A 19,267-nucleotide genomic window follows, 5' to 3' on the forward strand; every position below is an offset into this window, starting at 1 on the left:
GCCCATAAACAAGTACATTGAAACACAAATATCCTGCAATAAAAATTAAAGACAAGCTACTTCTGAAAATGTTTGCATTGTGTGGATTAATCTCACAGAGTTAAATATTCTTTTTCATTCAGCAGATTGGAAATACTCTCTTTGTAGAATCTACTAAAGGCCATTTTGAAGCCCATTTAGGCCTACAGTGAAAGACCAAATATCCCATGATAAAGACTAGAAACAAGCTATCTGTGAAAATGTTTTGTGATGTGTGGATTCATCTCACAAAGTTAAACCTTCATTTTAATCCAGCAGTTTGGAAAACTCTTTTTGTAGAATCTATGAAGAAACATTTTAATGCACATTGAAGCCAATAGTGAAAAAAATGTGGAAATAAAAACTAGAAACAAGCTATCTGTGAAAATGCTTTAGAATGTGTTAATTCATATCACAGAGTTAAACCTTTGTTTTGATTAAGCAGGTTGGGAACTGTCTGTTTGTAGAACCTACGAGAAGATATTTTGCTGCACATTAAGGCCTACAGTGAAAAACCAAATATTTCACAATAAAAATGAGAAACAAGCGATCTGTGGAAATGCTTTCCAATGTGTGGATTCATCTCATGGAGTAAAACCTTTGTTTTGATTCAGCACATGGAAAGCACTCCTTTTGTACAATCTACAAGGGGACATTTGGGAACCTATTGAGGTCCATACTGGAAAACCAAATATCCCATGGTAAAAGCTAGAAACAAGCTATTTGTAAAAATGCTTTGCAATGTGTGGATGCATCTCACAGATTTAAAGCTCTGTTTTGTCAGCAGATTGGAAACACTCTTTTTGTAGAATCTACAAAAGGAAATTTGGGAATCCACAAAGGCCAATATTGAAAAACTGAATATCTGGTGACAAAAACTAGAAAAAAGCTATCTGTGAAAATGCTTTGCAATGTGTCAATTCACATCACAGAGTTAAACCTTTATCTTGATTCAGCAGGTTGGAAACAGTTTTTTTGTAGACCCTAAGAAGGCACATTCAGAGAACATTGAGCCCTACAGTTAAAAACTTTATATCTCAAGATAAAAACTAGAAACAAGCTATATATGAGAATGCTTTGTGATGTGTGGATTCAACTCACAGAGTTAAGCCTTTGTTTTGATTCAGCCAGTTGGAAATATTTTTTGTAGAATCTATGAAGGGACATTTCAGATCCCATGAAGAAGCATATGAAAAAAACCAACATCCTGTGATAAAAACTAGAAACAAGGTATTTGTGAAAATTCTTTGAGATCTGTGGATTCACCTCACAGAGCTAAACCCTTGTTTTGATTCAGCAGGCAAAAATCTCTCTTTTTGTAGGCCTGAATGGACATTTTGGAGCCCAGTGTGGCCTGTAGTGGAAAACTGAATACCCACGATAAAAACCAGAACCAAGCTATCTATGAAAATTCTTTATGATGTGTCTTTTCATGTCACAAAGTTAAAACTTTGTTTTGATTAATCATGTTGAAAGCACTTGTTTTTGTAGAATCTATGAGGGGATATTTGAGAGCCTATTGAGGTCTGCAGTGAAAAACCAAGCCAAATATCCAGTGATAAATACTAGAAACATACTATACGTGAAAACGCTTTGTGATGTGTGGACTCATCTCACAGAATTAAACCTTTGCTTTGAGTAAGCAGGTTTGAAGCACTCTTCTTGTAGAAATCATGAAGGTACATTTTAAAGCCCATTGAGGCCTATAGTCAAAAACTGATTATTCTGCAATAAAAACTTGAAACAAGCTGTCAGTGAAAATGCTTTGTGATGTGTGGATTTCTATCTCAGAGTTATATATTTGTTTTGATTCAGCCAGTTGGAAACACTGTTTTCATAGAATCTATGAAGGGACATTTCAGAGCCCTTTGAGGCCTATATTAAAAAACCAAATATCCCACAATTAAACCTAGAAACAACCTATCTGTAAAAGTGTCTTGCGAAGTTTGGAATGATCTCTCAGAATTAAACCTTTGGTTTGATTCTGCAGGCTGGAAACCCTCTTTTTGTAGAATCTATATAGGGATTTTTCAGATCTCAATGTGGCCTCAAATGAAAAACAGAGTATCCCATGGAAAAACTAAAAAGAATCCTTCTGTGAAAATGCTTTATGATGTGTGCACACATCTCACAGAGTTAAACCTTTGTTTTTATACAGCAAATTGGAAACTTTTTTTTAGAATCTACAAAGGAACACTTAGGGGCCTATTGAGGCCTCTAGTGGGAAACCAAATATCCCGTGATAAAAACTAGAAACAAGCCATCTGTGAAAAAGTTTGTGATGTGCAGATGTTTCTCCCAGAGTTAAGCCTATATTTATATACAGCAGGTGGAAAACATTCTTTTTGCAGAATCTAAAAGACGACATTTCCGAGCTCTCTGTGGCCTATAGTAAAAAACAAAATATCCCCCTATAAAAACTAGAACAAACAATCTGTGAAAATGCTTTATGATGTGTAGATCTATCTCATACAGTTAAAACCTTGTTTTGATTCAGCAGGTTGGAAATACTTTTTTGTAGAATCTACAAAGGGAAATTTTGGAACCCATTGGGCCTATAGTGAATAATCAAATATCACACAATAAAAACTAGAAAAAAACTATCAGTGAAAATGTTTTGTGATGTGTGGATTTACCTCACAGGGTTAAACCTCTGTTTGTATTCAGCACGTTGAAAACCCTCATTTTGTAGAATCTACAAAGGGACATTTCGGAGACCTTTGAGGCCTATAGTCAAAAACAGAATATCTCATGATAAAAACTAGAAATAATCTATGTCTGAAAATGGTTTGCAATGTGTAGATTCATCATACAGAGTTAAAACTTTATTTTTATATGGCATTTTGGAAACACTGTTTTAGTAGAATCTAAGAGGGAACAATTCTGAGCTAGTGAGGCCTATGGTAAAAAAAATGAATATCTCATGATAAAAACTTGAAACAAGCTATCTGTGAAATTGCTTTGTGATGTGTGGATTCAACTCAAAGAGTTGAACTGTTGCTTTGATTCAGCAGATTAGAAAAATTCTTTTTGTAGAATCTTTGAGGGGCATTTCTGAGCCCACTGAGGCTTACACTTAAAAACTGAATATTCCATGATAAAAACGAGAAAAAATGATATTTGTGAAAATGCTTTGCAGTAGGTGGATTCACCTCACAACATTAAAACTTTTTTTTTATTCAGAAGGTTGGAAACTCTTTTTTTGTGCAATCTATGAAGAGACATTTTAAAGCTGATTGAGGCTTACAGTGAAAAACCAAATATCCCATGATAAATCTATGTGAAGCTGTCTCTGAAAATGCTTTGCAATGTGTGATTTAATCTCACAGAGTTAAATCTTTCTTTTGATTCAGGGGTTGGAAACATTCTTTGTGTAGAATCTTCAATAAAACATTTCAGAGCAAATTGAGGCCTACAGTGATAAACTGAATATCCAGCAATAAAAGCTAAAAACAAGCTATCTTTTAAAAATGCTTTGCAAATGTAGATTCATCTTACGAAGTTAAATTTTCTTTTGCTTCATTAGCTTGGAATCTCAGTGTTTGTAGAATCTATGAGGGGACAATTCAAAGACAATATTGTCCTGTAGAGGAAAACCAATATCCTGCAATAAAAACTAGAAACAAGCCTCTGTGAAAATGCTTTGCGATGTGTGGATTCATCTCAAAAAGTTAAACTTTGTTTTGATTCAGCAGGTCAAATTTGTACAATCTACAGAGGGATGTTTCAAAGCCCATTGAGCCTTAGCAAAAAACTAAACATCCTGTGGTAAAAACTAGAAACAAGCTATCTGTGAATATGCTTGGTGATGTGTGAGTTTATCCCACAGAAGTAAACCTTTGTTTTCATACTGCAGGTATGAAAAACTCTTTTACTTGAATCTAAAAGAATAAATTTCTGAGGACTTTGAGTCTTGTAGTGTAAAATCAAATATTCCATGATAAAAACTAGAAATAAGCTATCTGTGAAGATGCTTTGCAATGTGTGGATTCATCTCTTAGTGTTAAAGCTTAGTTTTGTTTCAGCAAGTTGGAAACACTTTATTTGTAGAATCTACGAAGGGACATTTTGGAACCCATTGAGACCTATAGTGAAACACAGAATATTTTGCAATGAAAACTGAAAACATGTCATCTATGAAAATGCTTCACATGTGTAGATTCTACTCAGACAGGTAAACCTTTCCTTATATACAGTAGGTTGGAAACACTGTTTTTGTAAATTGTAAGAGAGGGTAATTTAGAATCCATTGAGGCCTATAGTGAAAAATGCAATATTCCATGAGAAAAACTAAAAAAAGTGTATCTGTGAAAATTCTTTGTAATGTGTGGATTCATCTTACCGATTTAACAATTGTTTGTATTCAGGAAGTTGATAATAGTCTGTTAGTAAAATCTAAGAAGGAACATTTCGAAGCCCATTGATGCTTATATTGAAAAACCAGTTATCCCACGATAAAAACCAGAAATAAGCTATTTGTGAAAAATGCTCTGTGATGTGTGGATTCATCTCACAGTTAAAATTTTGTTGAGGCTAACCCTGAAAAACCAAATATTTTGTGGTATAAACTATAATAAAGCTATTTCTGAAAATGCTTTGTGATGTGTGATTTCATCTCACAGAGTTTAACTTTTCTTGATTCAGCAGGTTGGAAACACTTTTTTTTTTGTATAATCTATGAAAGGGCATTTCAGAGCCTATTGAGTCCTACAATAAAAAAGTGAATATCCCTTGATAAAAACTAAAAAAAGCTATCTGTGAAAATGCTTTGCAAGATGTGAGTTGATCTCAAGGCTTATATTGAAAAACCAATATCTGGTGATAAAAATTAGAAATAAGCTATCTGTGAATTAGCTTTGCAATGTGTGGATTTATCTCACAGAGTTAAACCTATGTTTATATACAGAGGTTGGAAACACTCTTTTAGTAGATTCAGAAAAAAGACATTTCTGAGCCCTTTGAGGCCTGTAAAGAAAAATCAAATATTTCCCAATAAAAACTGAAAAAAAAAACTATCTGTAAAAACACTTTGCCATGTGTGGATTCATCTCGCAGAGTTAAAGCCTTGTTTTGATTCAGCAGGTGGTAAATGCTTTTTTTGTAGGATCCACCAAGGTACATTTCGGAGCCCATGGATGCCTATAATAAAATAGCAATAAAAACTAGAAACAAGCTGTGTGGTAAAATGCTTCATGATGTGTGGAATCATCTCACATAATTAAACCTTTGTTTCTATTAAACAGGTTGGAAACACTCTTTTAGTAGAATCTATGAAGGATCATTTTGAAGCCCATTGAGGCCTATAGTAAAAACTGGATATCCCATGATAAAAACTAGAAACAAGCTGTCTGTGAAAATGCTTTGTGATGTGCAAATTCATCTCATAGAGTTAAACCTTACTTTTAATTCAGAAGGTTGGAAATACTTTTTTTGTAGAATCTAAGAAGAGACATTTCAAAGCCCATTGAGTCCTATGGTAAATAACCAAATATTCCCTGATAAAAACTAGAATCAAGCTATCTGTGAAAATGCTTTGCAATGTGTGGATTTTTCTTACTGAGTTAAACCCTTGTTCTGATTCCATAGTCTGGAAACACTAATTTTGTAGACTCTATGAGAGGACATTTTGGAGCCCCTTGAGGCCAATTCTGAAAAACTGAATATATCTTGATAAAAATTATAAAGAAGCTATCTCTGAAAATGCTTTATGATGTGTGATTTCATCTCACAGAGTTAAACTTTTCTTCTGATTCAGCAGTTTGTAAACGCTTTTCTTGTAGAATCTATGAGGGGATATTTCAGAGCCCAGTGAGTGCGACAATAAATAAATGAATATCCCTTGACAAAAACTACAAACAAGCTATCTGTGAAAACACACTGAGATGTGTGAATTCATCTCACAGAGTTTAAACTTTGTTTTGATTCAAAAGGTTGGAAACACTTTTTTTGTAAAATCAACCAAAAAACATTTCTGAGCCTGTTGAGGCCTATAGTGAAAAACCAATATGCCATGATAAAGTCTAGAAACAAGCTGCCTGTGAATTATCTTTGAAATGTTTGGATTTATTCCACAGAGGTAAACCCTTTTTTGTTTTTGATTCAGCAGGTTGTAAACTGCTGTATAATCTATGAGGAGACATTTTGGAGCCCATTAGGACCTATAGTGAAAAACCAAATATCTTTTGATAAAAGCTAGAAACAAGCTAACTGTGAAAATGTTTGTGATATGTGGCTTTATCTCAGAGCTAAACCTATGTTTATATACAGCAGGTTGGCAACACTCTGTTAGTAGAATCTAAAAGAAGAAATTTCTGAGTCCTTTGAGGCCTATCATGTAAAACCAAATATCCCCAATAAAAACTGAAAAAACATTATCTGTGAAAATGCTTTAAGATTTGTGGATTCATCTCACAAAGTTAAACCTCTGTTTTGATTCAGAAGGTTGGAAACACTGTTTTTGTAGCATCTACAGTAGTAAATTTCAGAGCTCATAGTGGCCTATACTAAAAAAAACAGATATCCCATGATAAAAACTAGAAAAAAGCTGTGTGTGAAAATGTTTTGTAAAGTGTGGATTCATGTCACAGAGTTAAATTATTCTTTTCATTTAGCAGGTTCGAAACACTGTTTTTGTAGAATCTATGAAGGGGCATTTCAGAGCTTATTGAGGCCTATAGTGAAAAATTGAACATGCCATGATAAAATCTAGAACAAGCTCTCTGTAAAAATGTTCTGCAATATGTGATTTCATCTCACAGATTTTAATTTTTGTTTTGACTCAGCAGGTTGGAAACACTCTTTTTGTAGAATCTATGAGGGTACATTTCTCAGTCAGCTGAGGACTATAGTGAAAGGCTGAATATCCTGTGATAAAAACCAGAAAGAAGTTATCTGTGAAAATTCTTTGCAATCTGTGGATTTATCTCAAGGTGTTAAACTTTTGTTTTGATTCAGCAGTTTGGAAACTCTCCTTTTTTACAATCGACTGGGAGATATTTCAAAGCCCATTGAGGCTTATAGTGAAAAACCTAATATCCCGCTATAAAAACAATAAAGAAGTTATCTCTGAAAATGCTTTGCAATGCGTAATTTTACCTCACAGAGTTAAACCTTTCCTTTGATTTAGCAGGCTAAAAACACTCTTTGGCCGGGCACGGTGGCTCATGCCTGTAATCCCAGCACTTTGGGAGGCTGAGGCGGTGGATCACGAGGTCAAGTGATCAAGACCATCCTGGCCAACATGGGGAAATCCTGTCTCTACTAAGTATACAAAAAATTAGCCAGGCATGGTGGCAGGCACCTGTAGTCCCAGCTACTCAGGAGGCTGAGGCAGGAGAATGGCATGAACCTGGGAGGCGGAGCTTGTAGAATATATGATAGGAAATTTCAGAGCAAACTGAGGCATATAGTGATAAACCAAATATACTGTGATAAAAACTAGAAACAAGGTATCTGTAAAAATGCTTTGTGATGTGTAGATTCATCCTACACAGTTAAAACTTTGTTTTGCATCAGCCCTTTGAAAACACCCTGCCTGTACATTCTACAAGGGGACAATTTGGAGCCCATTTTGGCATGTAGTGAAAAATCAATATCTCACAATAAAAACTATAAACATCTATCTGTGAAAATGTTTGTGATGTGTGGATTTATCTCAAAGAGTTAAAACTTTGTTTTGATTCAGCAGGTTGGAAACACTTTTTTTGGTAGAATCTAAGCAGGGACATTTTGGAGCCATTTGAGGCCTATAGTGAAAACGGAATATCTCGCAATAAAAACTAGAAGCAATGTATCTGTGAAAATGCTTTGTGATGTGTGGATTCATCTCACAGAGTTAAACCTTTCTTCTGATTCAGCAGGTTGGAAATATTGATTTTATAGAATCTATGAAACAATATTTCAGAGTCCATTGAGGTCTACAGCAAAAAATCCAATGTCTCACAATAAAGACTAGAAAAAAGCTATCTATGAAAATGATTTGTGACGTGTGGATTCATCTCACAGAGTTAAACTTTGGTTTTGATTCAGTAGTTTTGAAACACTTTTTTTTGTAAAATCTATGAAGGAACATTTTGGAGACCTTTGAGGCTTATGGAGAAAAATGGAATATCCCGTGATAAAAACTCAAAGCAAGCTATCTGTGGAAATGTTTTGCCATGAGTAAATTCGTCTCACAGAGTTAAACCTTTGTTTTAATTCAGTAAGTTGGAAATGCTCTTTTATACAGTCTATGAGGGGATATTTTGGAGCCCATTGAGGCATATAGTAAAAAACCAAATGTCTCATAATAAAAACTATAAAAAAGCTATGTCTGAAAATTCTCTGTAATGTGTGATTTTATCTCACAGAGTCGAACCTTTCGTTTGATTTAGCAGGTTGGAAACATTCTTTTTCTTGAATGTACGAAAAGACATTTTGGAGCAAATTGAGGCCTACACTGAAAAACTGAAATCCCATGATAAAAACTAGAAACAAGCTATCTTTGAAAATGCTTTCTGTTGTGTGGGTTTCTCTCACAGAGTTATACCCTTGCTTTGAATCAGCAGGTTGGAAACACTATATTTTCAGAATCCATGAAGCAACATTTCAGAGCCCATGGAGGACTATATTGAGAAACCGAATATCCTGCAATGAAAACTAGAAATAAGCTATCTGTGAAAATGCTTTGTGATATGTGGATTCATCTCATAAAGTTAAACTTTGGCTTTGATTCAACAGGCTAGGGACACTGTTTTTTTGTAGAATCTACAAAGGGACATTTTGGAGCCCATCGAGGCCTATGGTGAAAAACTGAATATTCCTTATAAAAAATAGAATGAAGCTATCTGTGAAAATGCTTTCTAATATGTGGATCTCAGAATTAAAACTTTGTTTTGATTCAGCAGTTTAAAAACACCCTTTTTGAAGCATCGACAAAGGGATATTTCAGAGCCCATGTGCATGTATATTGATAAACCAAATATCCTATGACAGAAACTAACAACTATTTATTTGTGAAAATGCTTTGCAATGTGTGGATTTATCTCAGAGAGTTAAACCTTTATTTTCACTAAGAAGGTTGGGGAAGTCATTTTGTAGAATACACAAAAAATACATTTTGGAGCCTATTGAGGCCTACAGTAAAAAAATTGAATATTTCACAATAAAAACTAAAAACAATCTGTGTGTGAACCTGATTGGCAATGTGTGGATTCATCTCATGGAGTTAAACCTTTGTTTTGATTCAGCAGGTTGGAAATGCTTTTTTTTTTTTTGTGGAATTGATGAAGGGTCATTTTGGAGCCCATTGAGGCCTATAATAAAAAACCGAGTATTTCGTGATTTAAGCTAGAAACAAGCTATCCATGAAAATACTTGTTGATGTGTGGATTAATTTTACAAAGTTAAATCTTTATTTTTATTCAGCAGGTTAGAAATGCTCTTTTTGTAGAATCTGTGAAGGGACATTTCAGAGCCCATTGAGGCCTACAGAGGCCTACAGTAGAAAACAAAATACCCCACAATAAAAAATAGAAACAAGCTCTATGTGAAAATGCTTTGTAATGTGTTCATTCATTTTACAAAGTTAAACCTTTGCTTTCATTCAGTAGGTTGAAAAAACTCTTTCGTAGAATCTACAAACCAACATTTCTAAGTCCATTGAGGCCTACAGTGTAAGGGCGAATATCTCGTGATTAAAACTAGAAACAAGCTATCTGTGAAAATAATTTGTGCTGTTTGCATTCATTTTACAGAGGTAAACCTTTGTTTTGATTCCGTAGGTAGGAAACACTCTTTTTGTAGGATCTACAATGGGACATTTCAGAGCCCATTGAGGTCTACAGTGAAAAATCCAATATCCCATGATAAAAACTAGAAACAACCTATCTGTGAACATGCTTTGCAATGTGTGAGTTCATCTCACAGAGTTAAACCTTTGTTTTGATTTAGTAGGTAGAAAAAACTGTTCTTTTTTTTATTATACTTTAAGTTTTAGGGTACATGTGCACAATGTGCAGGTTAGTTACATATGTATAGATAGACACAATAAAAATGATAAAGGGGATATAACCACCAATCCCACAGAAATACAAACTACCATCAGAGAATACTACAAACACCTCTACGCAAATAAACTAGAAAATCTAGAAGAAATGGATAAATTCCTCAACACATACACCCTCCCAAGACTAAACCAGGAAGAAGTTGACTCTCTGAATAGACCAATAACAGGTTCTGAAATTGTGGCAATAATCAATAGCTTACCAACCAAAAAGAGTCAAGGACCAGATGGATTCACAGCCAAATTCTACCAGAGGTACAAGGAGGAACTGGTACCATTCCTTCTGAAACTATTCTAATCAATAGAAAAAGAGGGAATCCTCCCTAACTCATTTTATGAGGCCAGCATCATCCTGATACCAAAGCTGGGCAGAGACACAACAAAAAAAAAAGAGAATTTTAGACCAATATCCTTGATGAACATTGATGCAAAAATCCTCAATAAAATACCGGCAAACCGAATCCAGCAGCACACCAAAAAGCTTATCCACCATGATCAAATGGGCTTCATCCCTGGGATGCAAGGCTGGTTCAATATACACAAATCAATAAATGTAATCCAGCATATACACAGAACCAAAGACAAAAACCACATGATTATCTCAACAGATGCAGAAAAGGCCTTTGACAAAATTCAACAACGCTTCATGTTAAAAACTCTCAATAAATTAGGTATTGATGGGATGTATCTTGAAATAATAAGAGCTATCTAGGACAAACCCACAGCCAATATCATACTGAATGGGCAAAAACTGGAAGCATTCCCTTTGAAAACCGGCACAAGACAAGGATGCCCTCTATCACCACTTCTATTCAACATAGTGTTGGAAATTCTGGCCAGGGAAATTAGGCAGGAGAAGGAAATAAAGGGTGTTCATTTAGGAAAAGAGGAAGTCAAATTGGCCCTGTTTGCAGATGACATGATTGTATATCTAGAAAACCCCATCGTCTCAGCCCAAAATCTCCTTAAGCTGATAAGCAACTTCAGCAAAGTCTCAGGATACAAAATCAATGTACAAAAATCACAGGCTTTCTTATACACCAATAACAGACAAACAGAGAGCCAAATCATGAGTGAACTCCCATTCACAATTGCTTCAAAGAGAATAAAATACCTAGGAATCCAATTTACAAGGGATGTGAAGGGCCTCTTCAAGGAGAACTACAAACCACTGCTCAATGAAATAAAAGAGGATACAAACAAATGGAAGAACGTTCCATGCTCATGGGTAGGAAGAATCAATATCATGCAAATGGTCATACTGCCCAAGGTAATTTATAGATTCAATGCCATCCCCATCAAGCTGCCAATGACTTTCTTCACAGAATTGGAAAAAACTACTTTAAAGTTCATATGGAACCAAAAAAGAGCCCGCATCGCCAAGTCAATACTAAGCCAAAAGAACAAAGCTGGAAGCATCACGCTACCTGACTTTAAACTATACTACAAGGCTACAGTAACCAAAAAAGCATGGTACTGGTACCAAAACAGAGATATAGACCAATGGAACAGAACAGAGCCCTCAGAAATAATGCCGCATATCTACAACTATCTGATATTTGACAAACCTGAGAAAAACAAGCAATGGGGAAAGGATTCCCTATTTAATAAATGGTGCTGGGAAAACTGGCTAGCCATATGTAGAAAGCTGAAACTGGATCCCTTCCTTACACCTTATACAAAAGCTATTTCAAGATGGATTAAAGACTTAAACATTAGACCTAAAACCATAAAAAACCTAGAAGAAAACCTAGGCATTACCATTCAGGACATAGGCATGGGCAAGGACTTCATGTCTAAAACATCAAAATCAATGGCAACAAATGCCAAAATTGACAAATGGGATCTCATTAAACTAAAGAGCTTCTGCACAGCAAAAGAAACTACCATCAGAATGAACAGGCAACCTACAAAATGGGAGAAAATTTTTGCAACCCCCTCATCTGACAAAGGGATAATATCCAGAATCTACAATGAACTCCAACACATTTACAAGAAAAAAACAAACAACCCCATCAAAAAGTGGGCAAAGGACATGAACAGACACTTCTCAAAAGAAGATATTTATGCAGCCAAAAAACATATGACAAAATGCTCACCATCACTGGCCATCAGAGAAATGCAAATCAAAACCACAGTGAGATACCATCTCACACCAGTTAGAATGGCAATCACTAAAATGCCAGGAAACAACAGGTGCTGGAGAGGATGTGGAGAAATAGGAACACTTTTACACCGTAGGTGGGACTGTAAACTAGTTCAATCCTTGTGGAAGTCAGTGTGGTGAGTCCTCAGGGATCTAGAACTAGAAATACCATTTGACCCAGCCATCTCATTACTGGGTATATACCCAAACGACTATAAATCATTCTGCTATAAAGACACATGCACACATATGTTTATTGCGGCACTATTCACAATAGCAAAGACTTGGAACCAACCCAAATGTCCAACAATGGTACACTGGATTAAGAAAATGTGGCACATATACACCATGGAATACTATGCAGCCATAAAAAATGATGAGTTCATGTTCTTCATAGGGACATGGATGAAATTGGAAATCATCATTCTCAGTAAACTATTGCAAGAACAAAAACCAAACACCGCATGTCTCACTAATAGGTGGAAATTGAACAATGAGAACACATGGACACAGGAAGGGGAACATCACACTTCGGGGACTGTTGTGGGGTGGGGGGAGGGGGGAGGGATAGCTTTAGGAAAAAACTGTTCTTGTAGAATCTAAAAGGGACACTTTGGAGCCCATTTAGGCCTATAGTGAAAAACCCACATATCCAGCAAAAAAACTAGAAAGTAGCTGTGTGTGAAAATGCTTTTCAATGTGGGCATCTCAATGAGTTAAATTTTTCTTTAGATTGAGGAGGTTGGAAACCCTTTTTTTGTAGAATCTATGAAGGGACATTTCAGAGCTCATTGAGGCCTGTAGTGAAAACCAGAATATCCTGTGATAAAAACTGGAAACAAGCTATCTACAAAAATGCTTTGTGATGTGTTCATTCATTTTACAGAGTTAAAATTTTGCTTTGATTCAACAGTTTGGAAACACTCTTTTTGTGGAATCTATGAAGGGTCATTTTTAAGCCCATTGAGGCATATAGTGAAAAATGGGATATCCCTCTATAAAAACTAGAAACAAGCTATCTGTGAAAATGCTTTGTAATGTGTGGATTCATCTCATAGAGTTAAACCTTAGTTGTAATTCAAAGTTTGAAAACTTTTTTTTTTTTTTTTTTTTGTCTAAGAAGGGACATTTCAAAGCCCATTGAGGCCTATGTTGAAAAACCAAATATTCCCTGATAAAAACTAGAATCAATATTTCTGTGAAAATGCTTTGTGATGTGTGTATCATCTCTCAGAGTTAAACATTTGTTTTGATTCAGCAGATTAGAAACACTGTTTTTTTAAGAATCTACAAAGGAACATTTTGGTTTCCATGGATGAGCATATTGATAAACAAAATATCCCATGATAGAAACTAGCCACAAATTATTAGTGAAAATGCTGTGTTGTGTGGATTCATCTCACAGAGTTAAACCTTTGTTTTGATTCTGCAGATTGGAAACCCAGTTTTGTACAATCTACGAAGGGACATTTCAGAGCCCATTGAGGTCTCACAGACTGAAAACTGAATATTTCACTATGAAAACTAGAAACATGCTCTCTGTGCAAATGCTTTGCTTATATAGATTCATCTCACAGAGTTAACCTCTGTTTATATACAGCATGTTGGAAACACTCATTTTGTAGAATTCAATAGGGGGTGATATAGAGTCCATTGAAGCCTATTGTGAAAAACCCAATATTCCATGATAAAAAGTAGATAAAATCTATTTGTGAAAATGCTTTGCAATGTGTGGATTCATCTCATGGAGTTAAATCTTTGTTTTTATTCAGGAGGTTGAAAACAGTCTCTTTTTAGAATCTAAGAAGTTCCATTTCGGAACCCTTTGAGGCTTTTATTGAAAAACCGAATATCCCATGATAAATATTAGAAACAAGCTATCTGTTAAAATGCTTTGCAATGCGTGGATTCATCTCACAGAGTTAATCCTTTGTTTTGACTAAGTATGCTGGAAACACTAATTTTGTTTACTCTATGATAGTACATTTCAGAGCCCATGGAGGCGAATACTGAAAAAACAAATATTTCATGATTAAAACTATTTAAAAAACTATCTCTGAAAATGCTTTGTGATGTGTGATTTTATCTCATAGAGTTAAACTTTTCTTCTGATTCAGCAGCTTGGAGAAACTTTTCTTGTAAAATCTATAAGGGGACATTTCAGAGCCCACTGAGGCCTACAATAAAAAAAAGAACAACCCTTGATAAAAAGTAGAAACATACTATCTGTGAAAATATTTTGTGATTTGTGAATTCATCTCACAAAGTTAAATCTTTGTTTTGATTTAAAAAGTTGGAAACAATTTTTTTTGTAGAATCAATGAAAAAACATTTCTGAGCCCATTGGAGCCTAGAGTGAAAAAGTGAATATATCATGATTAAAAACTAGAATACGCTATCTGTAAAAATGTTTTGAAATGTGTAGTTTCATCTCACAGAGTTTGTCCTTTGTTTTGACTTGGGAGGTCAAAAACACTATTTTTGTAGAATCTACAAGGGGACATTTCAAAGCCCACTGAGGACTATAGTGAAAAACTGAATATCTGGTGATAAAAACTAGAAACTAGCTATCTGTGAAAATGCTTCATGGCTGGGCGCAGTGGCTCACACCTGTAATCCCAGCACTTTAGAAGGCTGAGACTGGTGGATTACCTGCAGTCAGGAGTTCAGGAGCAGCCTGGCCAACATTTTGAAACCCCGTCTCTACTAAAAATACAAAAAAAAAAAAAAAGTTGGGCATGGTGGCATGTGCCTGTAGTCCTATCTACTCAGGAGGCTGAGGCATAAGAATCGCTTGAACCCAGGAGGTGGAGGTTGCTGTGAGCTGAGGTCACACCACTGTACTCCAGCATGAGTCACAGAGTGAGATTCCGTCTAAAAAAAAAAAAGGCTTTGTGATATGTGGATTCATTTCACAGAGTTGAATGTTAATTTTGATTCAGCAGGTTGGAGAAACCTATTTTGTAGATTTGACGAGGGGACATTTCTTAGCCCACCAAGGCCTATAGTGAAAACCAAATATCCCATGATAAAAACTAGAAACAGGTTTTCTGTAAAAATATTTTGCAATTTGTGGATTTATCTCACAACATTAAACCTTTGTTTTGATTCAGGAAGTTGTAAACTCTCCTCTGGTACAAATCGACAAAGGTACAATCCTCAAAACCCATTGAGGCTTACAGTGAAAAACAGAATATCCAGTGATAAAAACTATAAAAAAGCTATCTCAGAAAATGCTTTCTTGTGCATGATTTCATCTCATAGAATTAAACCTTTCTTTTGGTTCAGCAGGTTGGAAACAATCTTTTTGTAGAATCTATCTATGAAGGGACATTTAGGAGCCTATTGGTGCCTATAGTGAAAACAGAATACCCTTCAAAAAAAAAAAAAAAACTAGAAATAAGCTCTCTGTGAATTAGATTTGCAATGTGTTGATTCATCTCAAAGAGTTAAACCTTTTTTTTTTTTGTTTCAGCAAGGTGGAAACACTCTTTTTGTATAATCTACGGAGGGAAGTTTCAAAGCCCATTGAGGTCTATAGTGAAAAACCGAGTATCTCCTGATAAAAACTAGAAACAAGCTTTCTGTGAAAATTCTTTGTGATGTATGCATTTGTTTCACAGAGTTAAACCTTGTTTTTATACTGCAGATTTGAAATACTCTAAGACATTTTGGAGCCCTTGGGGCCTATAATGAAAAAACGTATATCTTGCAATGAAAACTTGAAACAAGCTACCTATGAAAATGCTTTGCAATGTGTAGATTCATCTGACAGTTAAACCTTTGTCTTGATTCAACAGGTTAGAAACACTGTTTTCATATAATCTATGAAGGGACATTTTGGTGCCCATTGAGGACTGTACTACAAAACCGAATATTACACAAGTAAAACTACAAACAAGCTTTTGGGGAAAATGCTTTGCGATGTGAAGATTTGTCTCACAGAGGTAAACCCTTACTTCCATACAGCAGATTAGAAACACACTTTTTGAAGAACTAAGAAGTTACAATTAAGAGTCCACTGAAGCCTATAGTGAAAAACTCAATATCCAGTGATAAACACTAGAAACAAGTTATCTGTGAAAATGCTTTGAGATGTGTGATTTCATATAAAAGAGTTAAACCTTTATTTTGATTCAGAAAAATAAAAAAACATTTTTTTGTAGAATCTACAAAAAGACATTTCTGACCCCATTGAGGCCAATAGTAAAAATTCGAATGTCTCATCATAAAAGCTTGCGAATGTCTCATCATAAAAGCTAGAAACAAGCTATCTGTGAAAATGCTTTGCAATGTGTGGATTCATCTCACAGAGTTAAACGTTTGTTTTTTTTTCAGGGGTTTGGGAACATACTTTTTATATAACCTATGAATGGACATTTCAGAGCCCATTGAGCCTACACTGAAAATCCAAATATCCTGCAATAAAAGCTAGGAATAAGCTATCTGTGAAAATGCTTTGTGAGGTTTGGATTAATCTCACAGATTTAAGCTGTTGCTTTGATTCAGCAGGTAGGAAACACTGTTTTTGTAAAATCTACTATGAGACATTTCTGAGCCCATTGAGGGTTATAGTGAAAAACCAAATATCATGGTTTAAAAACTAGAAACAAGATATCTGAATATATGCTTTGTGATGTGTGGATTCCTCTTAAAGAGTTATACCTTTGTTTCAATTCAGCAGTTTGAAAACACTCTTGTTATAGAATCTACAAAGGGACATTTCAGAGCACTTGAGAACTTCAGTGAAAAGCCAAATATCCCACAATAAAAACTAGAAGCAAGCCAACTGTGAAGATGCTTTGCAATGTGTGGATTTATCTCACAGAATTAAACCTTCCTTTTTATTTTGCAGGTTGGAAACACTTTTTTTGTAGAATCTACAAAGGGACATTTCAGAGCTCATTGAGGCTTATATTGAAAAATCTAATATCCCATGATAAAAACTATAAAGAAGCTATCTCTGAAAATACTTTGTGATGTGCGAATTCATCTCACCAGCTGAACTTTTCTTTTGATTCAGCAGTTTAGAAAGTTTTTTTGTAGAATCTACTAGGGGACATTTTGTAGCACATTGAGGTGTACTGTGAAAAATAGAATATCTCTTGATAAAAGCTAAAAACAACCTATTGTGAAAATGCCTTGTGATGTGTAGATTCATCTTACAAAGTTAAAACTTTGTTTTACTTCAGCTGGTTGGAAATTCTTTCTTTGTAGAATCTACAAGAGGACAGTTCATAGCTCATTGAGGCATTTATTGAAAAACCAATAACCCACGATAAAAACTAGAAACAAGCTATGGGTGAAAATGCTTTGTGATGTGTGGATTCATCTTACAAAGTTAAAACTTTCTTTTGATTCATCAGGTTGGGAACACTCTTTTTGTAGAATCTACAAAGGGATATTTCAGAGCCCTTTAATGCTTATAGTGAAAAACCAAATGTCCTGTGATGAAAACTAGAAACAGGCTATCTGTGAAAATCTTTGCATCTCGTCTCACAGAATTGAACATTTGTTTTGAATCAGCAATTTGAAGGACTCCAAATTGCGGGGGAGCAACAACAACAAAAAAGGTTTAACTTAATTTAAAAAAAGGTTTAACTCTGTGAGATGAATCCATACGTCGCAAATTATTTTAACAGATAGATTGTTTCTACTTTTTATCCTGGGATATTAGGTTTTTCACTATAGTCCACAGTCGGCTCCAAAATGTCCCTTCATAGATCCTACAAAAGAGTGTTTCCAACCTGCTGAATCAAAACAACAGTTTAACTCTGTGAGATGAATCTGCACATCACATATGATTTTTACAGCTATATAGTTTTTAGTTGTTATCCCAAAGGGCTCAGTTTTTTACATTAGGTCTCACTGTTCACCAAAATGTCTTTTTTGTATATTCTACCAAAAGAGTGTTCCCAACCTACTGAATGAAAATAAAGGTTTAACTCTGTGAGATGAATCCACACATCACAATGCATTTTCACTAATAGATTATTGCTAGTTTGCATCGCAGAATATTCGGTTTTTCTTTTTTCTTTTTTTAAATAGAGTCTTGCTCTGTCACCCAGGCTGGAGTGCAGTGGTGCCATCTTGGCTCACTGCAATCTCTGCCTCCCAGGTTTACGCCATTCTCCTGCCTCAGCCTCCTGAGTAGCTGGGACTATAGGTGCCCGCCACCACACCTGGCTAATTTTTTTTGTATTTTTAGTAGAAACGGGGTTTAACCATGTTAGCCAGGATGGTCTTGATCTCCTCAACTCGTGATCCACTTGCCTCAGCCTCCCAAAGTGCTGGGATTACAGGCATGAGCCACCACGCCCGGCCTGGTTTTTCAATATACTTGTCCATGGGCCCCGAATTGTCTTGTTGTAGATTCTTTAAAAAGAGTGTTTCCAACATGCTGAATCAAAAAAAAAAAAAAGGTTTAACTCTGTGTGATGGATCTTCTCATCACAAAACTTTTTTACAGATAGCTTATTTCTACTTTTTATCATGGGACATTCAGATTTTTAATACGGGCCTCAATGGGCTCCACAGTGTCCCTTCATAGATTCTACAAAAAGAGTGTTTCCACCCTGCCCTTCATAGATTTTCCATAAACAGTGTTTTCAATGTGCTGAATGAAAACAATGGTTTAAGTCTTTGGGCTGAAGCTACTTATCTGAAAGCATTTTCACAGATAGCTTGTTTCTAGTTTGTATTGAGGGGTAATCGATTTTTCACTATAGGCCTCAATTAGCTTCTAAATGTCCCTTTGTAGATTCTTTAAAAAGAGTGTTTCCAATCTTCTGAATCAAAACAATGGTTTACCTATGTGAGATGAATGCACACATCACAGAGCATTTTCACAGATATCTTGTTGCTGCTTTTTATCATGGGATATTCCATTTTCCACTGTAGGCCTCACTGGGCTTCATAACGTTCCTTTGTAGATTCTACAAAATGAATGTTTTCAACCTGCTGAATCAAAACAAAGGTTTAAATCTGTGAGATGAATCCAGACGTCACAAAGGATTTTCACAGATACCTTGTACGTGGTTTTTATCAAGGGAAATTTGATT

The sequence above is a fragment of the Pongo pygmaeus genome, chromosome 19 (assembly GCF_028885625.2).
Source record: "Pongo pygmaeus isolate AG05252 chromosome 19, NHGRI_mPonPyg2-v2.0_pri, whole genome shotgun sequence".
In the NCBI taxonomy this organism is placed as follows: Eukaryota; Metazoa; Chordata; class Mammalia; order Primates; family Hominidae; genus Pongo; species Pongo pygmaeus.